The sequence below is a fragment of the Capsicum annuum genome, chromosome 10 (genome assembly GCF_002878395.1).
Source record: "Capsicum annuum cultivar UCD-10X-F1 chromosome 10, UCD10Xv1.1, whole genome shotgun sequence".
In the NCBI taxonomy this organism is placed as follows: domain Eukaryota; kingdom Viridiplantae; phylum Streptophyta; class Magnoliopsida; order Solanales; family Solanaceae; genus Capsicum; species Capsicum annuum.
In genome coordinates this window covers 85,321,272-85,328,392 of record NC_061120.1, presented here as the reverse complement: position 1 = coordinate 85,328,392, position 7,121 = coordinate 85,321,272, and positions in this window count along the sequence as shown.

The following is a 7,121-nucleotide window of genomic DNA, read 5'->3' as shown; positions in this document are numbered from 1 at the left end:
GCCTCCCTTAAATAAATTATTTTTACTTCTTAAAGGCTCTTTATAAATTTTCTATTTGTCCCTACCCCACCTCATCCTCATTTGCCTCTTCCTACCTGAATCCCCACCCCCACCCTAAAAAATTAAAAATCTTTTAATTTTTAAAAGTAAATAAATAAATAAATTCTATTTTTTGAACAAAAAAATTAATCTTACCCTAACCCTCTCTCTACTCCCTACATCCCCATACCCAACTCCCCTATACGACATATCCCCCCAATTGTATTTATATTTTTTTAAATTTAAAAAATATATATTTTTTTTAAATTCTTACCACAATACCCATCCTTTCCCTGACCCCCCCCACACCCACACCCTTACACCCTGCCCGCCCCCAATTTTTTTTTAAAGATTTTTTAAAAATTAAATCTCTTTTTTTTTTTTTTTTTAAAAAATAAACCCCTATCCTAAACGCCACCCCTCCTTCCCCCAACCCCTTACCCCACACCCCTCCCTAAAAAATAAATTTTTATTTTTTTAAAAAATATATTTTAAAAAAATATTCTTACCCCACCCCTATTTTCATACCCACCCATCCAACTTTTTAAACCCATTCAAATTTATTTTCTTTACAAGAGATAAAAATTAATATGTTAATATTTTTTCGACTAAGAGGGTTAAATTGGGCGGGTCAAGATCCAATTAGTTATTTACCCATTTCAATCGAAAGTGAATTTGGGCGGGTCATGACCCAACCCGATATCCAATTCAACCTATTTAATATCTTCAATCTCAATCCAACCCGCCCATTTGGCACCCCTAGTTGTAAGATGTACAAAAGCTTCGATTCAGACCAATTTTTTTTTTTAGAATGATGGCCTTTAGACCCGTTCAATGCTTATTTTATAACTAACTACCCCAATCACTACAATCCACGTGGTGACTAGTTCTTCGAAAACAATATAACTTAGAAAAATATTATAAAAATGGATGTAGAATATTACCACCATTTCAAATTGTAGTTAGATCAAAATTTCCATTCAAGAATATTATACAATAATATCAATAAAAAATTTCATGATATTTTCTCTTCTCTTGCTCACTAATAAGTGTTACAGAAGCTTTATAATATAGTGATGACTCAATCTCTGTTTAGTCACAACACGACAATTATAATTGTAATAATATAAATAATTTTAAATGTTCTATGTTTTGATGATGACTAAGTAACATGCTCAGGAATCAAGACCGTTAAATGCACTTACTGAAGGATAGTTGTACACTGTCGCACTCTGCACAATTTTGTCTTGTAGCATAATTACTGTGCAGGTGCACATTGTACAATATGGGAAACTTTGCCCAATCGAATTCCAACTAAGATTCTCACACGTCTATATAAGCAAAGGAGAGCAGCCTTGAGGTTTAATTTTTGCAATCTCATTTTCTCGAAAAGAAAGCAAAAAAAAATCAAGAAATTCTCTTGTTCTTTCATTTTCACTATCTTGATTCTTGGTATGAAATGGATTTACTCTAGTAAGTAAACTTTCCCTTTGTTTTCATTTGTATTTCTTAGGTAGAGTGTAATACCCTGTACTAATCCTAGCTCGATTCAGCTCTTAGGGGCTTAGTCATTTTCAAGACCCCTAAAATTTAAGGATTTTTTTTTGGTTTTCCCGACCCCAAAATGTTAGTTTTGAGTTAATTCATGTTCAGGGATGTAAGAAGCATGTATTGGGGGAGTTTCAGATTTTTTGGACAAGGTTTGGGTCACGTTTGGATCACAAATCCAGCAAATCACCGTGATAGGGCCGCATCGCAGTGGCATTTCCTTTGGCACGCACATTGCATCACATCGCAGTGAAGGTGTTTTTGTCCAGTTCTTAATTTATAATTGAATGCATGTGTCATGACCTTTATCCTAGTGTGTAAAGTGCTTATGAGGTGAAGAATGTTCATAGGAATCACTTATAACAAAGTTAAGCTAAAAATCTTTGATTCGTTCAAAGTTTGGTATTCGATTCTACAAGGATCAACTTTGAATGTGTATAACTTATTATATCCGTGAAAATTTTCAGATCAAGACCCACCAAATTGTAGATAATTTAATAGCTTTCAAACGATACCAATTTTTCCTTAATTCGATACCTGAGCGAAAGTTATGATCATTGTCGTTAGAATTAGTAAGCCACCGCAACAAGACCGCATCACGATAAGCCTTTAATCAGCATTCCAGTTATGAATTTTTGGTTTAAATGATGGAGAGGAAATTGGTTTTTTTCTCACCTAGACCCAATTCATAAAAATGTGACCTAATGCTTCAGTTAGGGCATTATTTGCATGAATTCTCCAATTTTATCCCAAGAACAAACCCTAATCATCCCCAAGTTCATCAAAATCAATTCTTTTCTCTCCAAGGAAACCAAGAAATCAAGTTCCCAAATCCAAGAACCTTCAAGGAAGCTTAAAGATTTGAGTTTCTCTTGCAAGATTGAAGGTTTAAGGTATGTATGTGTTCATCCATGGGCCCTTTTCACGCATGGAGTCCAAGAACCTATTTTTATGTTTTAATTCATGAATTTACATATTTACAATGAGTTATCTTCATGAATCTTCTATGAATTTCGATTATACATGATCTATACAAGTGTTTTTCGTTGAAGTAGCCCTTAGGCGTTTGAATGACGAAAATTCCATGTTAAATCCCCAATTTATGGTTTTAGTATTATAATTATGGTATTCCTATATGTTTCAATCATTCCCATGCTTAAGTTCATGAATTTAATGTGTTTGATGAAATGCCTAAATGATTGAAATTTTAACTATGATCCCCTATTATGTTCTTCAAAGCTTTCATATGTCCATACTGTTAATTTCATTCAGTGCTGGGGGTTATGAATACCCAAAACTTAGCCTGTTTACATAGTTTACAGTATTTTCAGAATGGTTTCAGATAAACCATGAGCCTTGTCATTCAGTTAGTATTATGTTCAATTGTTGGCTCAGTTAAGCACAGTTTAGTCCAGTAGTTAGTGTCATTCAGTAGAGAGTAGGATTTAGCACTGAGAGAACCTAGGGATGGGGGCTCACCTGCTAGTAGAAGGTGTGACCTTTGGTAGCAGTCCCTTAGTTCTATAACTACGTAGCCAATGTAGGTTAGAGATGTCAACCAGCCAGTTAAGGGTTGATAAAGTGTTTACCTGCAAGTTGAGGGTAACACATATCTCATTAGAGCACCTGCCATATGAGGGTGACTCAGTGGATCCACACAACCATTATTGGTACTTGTAGCATGGTACTGATACAAACCTGAACTGATATCTATATTGAATACTGATATCCAACTGGGGTTACAGGTTGGACCCCACTTAATTTAGATTGGGGCATGTTAGTTAGATGATACCTCCTACAATCTTAGTTCAGTATTCAATATAGATATCAGTTCAGGTTTGCGTGACCATAGCATACAGTTTATCAGTTATTCAGTTACCAGATTTTAGTATTTCAGTTTACAGACTACTTCAGTATCAGGTTATATGCTTGATCATACATTCTCAGATTTTACATCTTTCATGCATGTTATGTATCAATCATTATCTCATATTATTCAATCAGTCAGTATTTCATGCACATGAACCTATACATTTCACCCTAACCTCATTTCATATACCAGCACATTTAAAGTACTGACCACATACTTTCTTCGCACTATGATGTATTATATCATAGGTTTGGACGCTCAGTTTCCTGACTGCACTTAGATAAGTTCAGTACTTCAGTAGCAGCAGTGACAATGCCCAAGCGCACACCCAAGTGTACATGATCTTATCAAGTAGTAAAGTGGCTTCAAGAAAGCCCAAGTATCGATCTCTCAGGGACTTGCGTTCGCCGCCTATCCAATTCTAGTTTAACAAATTGAGAAAAGTAACAAATAGAGTGTTAGAATTGATAACTAAAAAGAAACTAACTAACGCGAAAAAGTAATGACTTAGGACAATCAATGGATAGAAGCTAGGGCTAAGGCTTAAAGACCAATCATACTACGTTATTGAACTTCATTCGTTAAATCACTTATTTTGGTTGTTGATTCATAGAGTTAATTGCATGATATTGGTTTCCCAACCTCTAATCCTTTACCTAAGTTGAACCTTACAACTACATCATTGAACGGAGATGTAATAGTCCACTTAAGTTCTTTAAAGCTATCATTCTACGTGTGAATCAAGTAAGGCATCTAAGTACATTCCTGTCCTAGATACTAATTAAAATTCCTTATTTTATAAAGAAACAAGAACCATACTTTGCTTATTCCCATATTTTATCTCCCTATTCCCTCTCCCTAGATCACAAGGTTGACAATTGATGTATTCTAAGTGTAGCTAATCCTTAAAGTAGTTAAAATAAGAATAAACAAACAACCAATAATGATAAGCAAATTAACAAACTTAATTCAAAATGAAAGTAATCATGATCGTGGCCTTAACCCTGAATAGGAGTTTTAGCATTTAATGGAGATATTCATTATCCAATCCCTTGGATAGATGATACAAACCATGAAAGAAACTAAAATAAAAGAATGATAAAAACACTAAAAAGAAGTTGTGTATCCTCTAAGATCTTACAAAGATATCCAAAAGTTAGTAAAAAAACATGAATAATGTCCTGTTTATAGTGGAAGAAATAGCCCATGCCTTGTTGAACAAGGAAATAGTTTTTGGTCGTTTGCGAACCCAGTGACACGCTGCATCGATTATCGCGTTGAGAACATCGATGATATGCGTCTAATTCATATTGTTTCACTGTTTTGGGTGCCTTATAAATCCGTTGATGTGTCACACACCCCAAGACTCATTATCACGCGCTCACACTCTCCCAATACTTTTCAGGTATCCAAATTGGCGTCGAGCTGTGTTTTATGCTTTCGTGATCCATTCTAAGACTTTTTTAGTTGTTTCCACTTTATTTGAAGCTTGTAAATCCTTCATATATAATCATAGTCCATTAAAAAAGAATCCTATAGCATTAAAACCAATAATTTAGAGCTCAAAACAACACTACATCCTCAACGATGAACTAGAAACACGAGCTAAGCATAGGCTAAATTCACATTGAGCTTTAACTTATTGTTTTGACTCTTTTATTGATCCAATTAACCCTTGAACATTATAAATATGTTGTTTCACATATAAATACATAATAAAAACCTTAGTAACTCATTAAATCACATTATAACCCAACACAATAGACTAGAAAAACACCTAGCTCAAGCTAGTTACACTAGTTTTCTCGGTTGAACTCTAAATGCTTAAATTGAATCAAAACTCATGTGAATCCACCATTAAATATTGTAAACACATTATTGGACACATAAATTCTCATTTATATCATTATTAACACATATAACATAAGAATCATCCTTAAAATAAGGCTAAATAAGCTAGAATAGTAGCGCTAGAATGCATAAATACACCCAACATCAAGCAGTAGTGGTGAGTCCTTATCTTTTAAGGATAAGTTTATATTTATTTAGTATATTAGTATTTGTCTATTTGAGTTAGTTTGGAGTTAGTTGGGGGTCTGTTCCATCAACTCCCCTGTCAGCCAGTTAGAGGCTTTTCAGACATTCAGAGAGTTCATAAGTTTATCAGTTGTTTTATCAGTCTTTTCAATATGTTATCAGACGCTCAGATTTATGATTTATCAGTATTTCAGTATTTTTAAACCTTATGGCTTTAATCAATTATTTTTGCATCTAATGATCATTACTATTTTACTAAGTGCTCACAGCAGGTACCAGCTCATGGCTTAGCTTGTGTTTATTTATGACCGTAAGCACTGATGTCATGACTAGGGGGTAGTCTCGGGTCATGACATAGATTTGCCTAAGGATGTTTGACTAGATCTAGTAAATTGAATGAAGAGTGAGACAAAGTTTTCTTGGTGGATTTTTGATGATGTTTTAGCATTTTAATATTATTTTTTTTATTTTATATACTTTGAAATCATGGAAACATGCAACTCTTAGCCTATTTCTATACTTTAATTCATCCATTTTGTGATATTATGTAACACACCAAGTTTGGTACCTCGGATGCTACACGGTGCTAACAATCCCGAAGGATCACTAGCTAACCTATAACTGATATTTGTAACCGAGCACTAAATAATAGTAATATTGTAATAACAATATAACTAAAATAAATGCAGAAATCTAGTAAAAAACTTTCCATAAGGTTCAAAATACTAAACAATACCGAATAAAACAACGTTTGGACAAGGTATGATAATACCAAGACTGAAATAACTATCTGAACATGCTATAGTCTGAAAGCCTCTAAACTATCTAAATAAGAAGTTGATGGAACATGTCCCCAACTAACTCCATCTACCAAAAATAACTAAGTATTGAAATACTAGAAGAATGAAATAATTATGTCCTCAAAATATGAGGACTCACCACTGACTCAGACTGCTAAAATCTGAGCTGTCAATGGTAATTGAGAACCTGAGCATCCAAACCTATGGTATAAAATACCAGAGAGAAAAAGAAAAGTATACGTCAGTACGTGTGAATATACTGGTACGCAAAGTAAGTTAAGGCTGAATGCAAGAGTTCTTATGCATGAATTAAACTGACTGAATAACATGAACATGACTACATGAGGATACATACATAATTACATATTGCAACTGAAATCATAAGGATTCTGAATACTTAGATTACTGATAACATGGATTACTGATAACTGAGTAACTGTGTCTGACAGTCCTGATTCTAATGGAACTATCTGAGTTTCTGTAATACCCTGAGTTTTTATGTCATAAACCTCACATCCTTTCTCATGAGATCAGATCCAGTGCAAAGTAATAATTACTCATAAGTTGGCACTCTCGTTTTTATCTTAGCCATATAGTTATTTTTCTTGAGGATTCATGCACCTGCAGACCAGTTCAGTAGCTCATTATTCTTGAAATCCAGTGATTCAGTTCTATCAGTTATACATGATAGCTTGAAGACTAATATTCCTCTATGTTTTAGGTTAATTATCCATATTTGAGGAGGAATGTCCCAAAGGGGGAGATATTGTAATGCCCCACACTTTTCTAAGCTAGAAAATGAACCATTGTTCGTATCTGTGAAAACC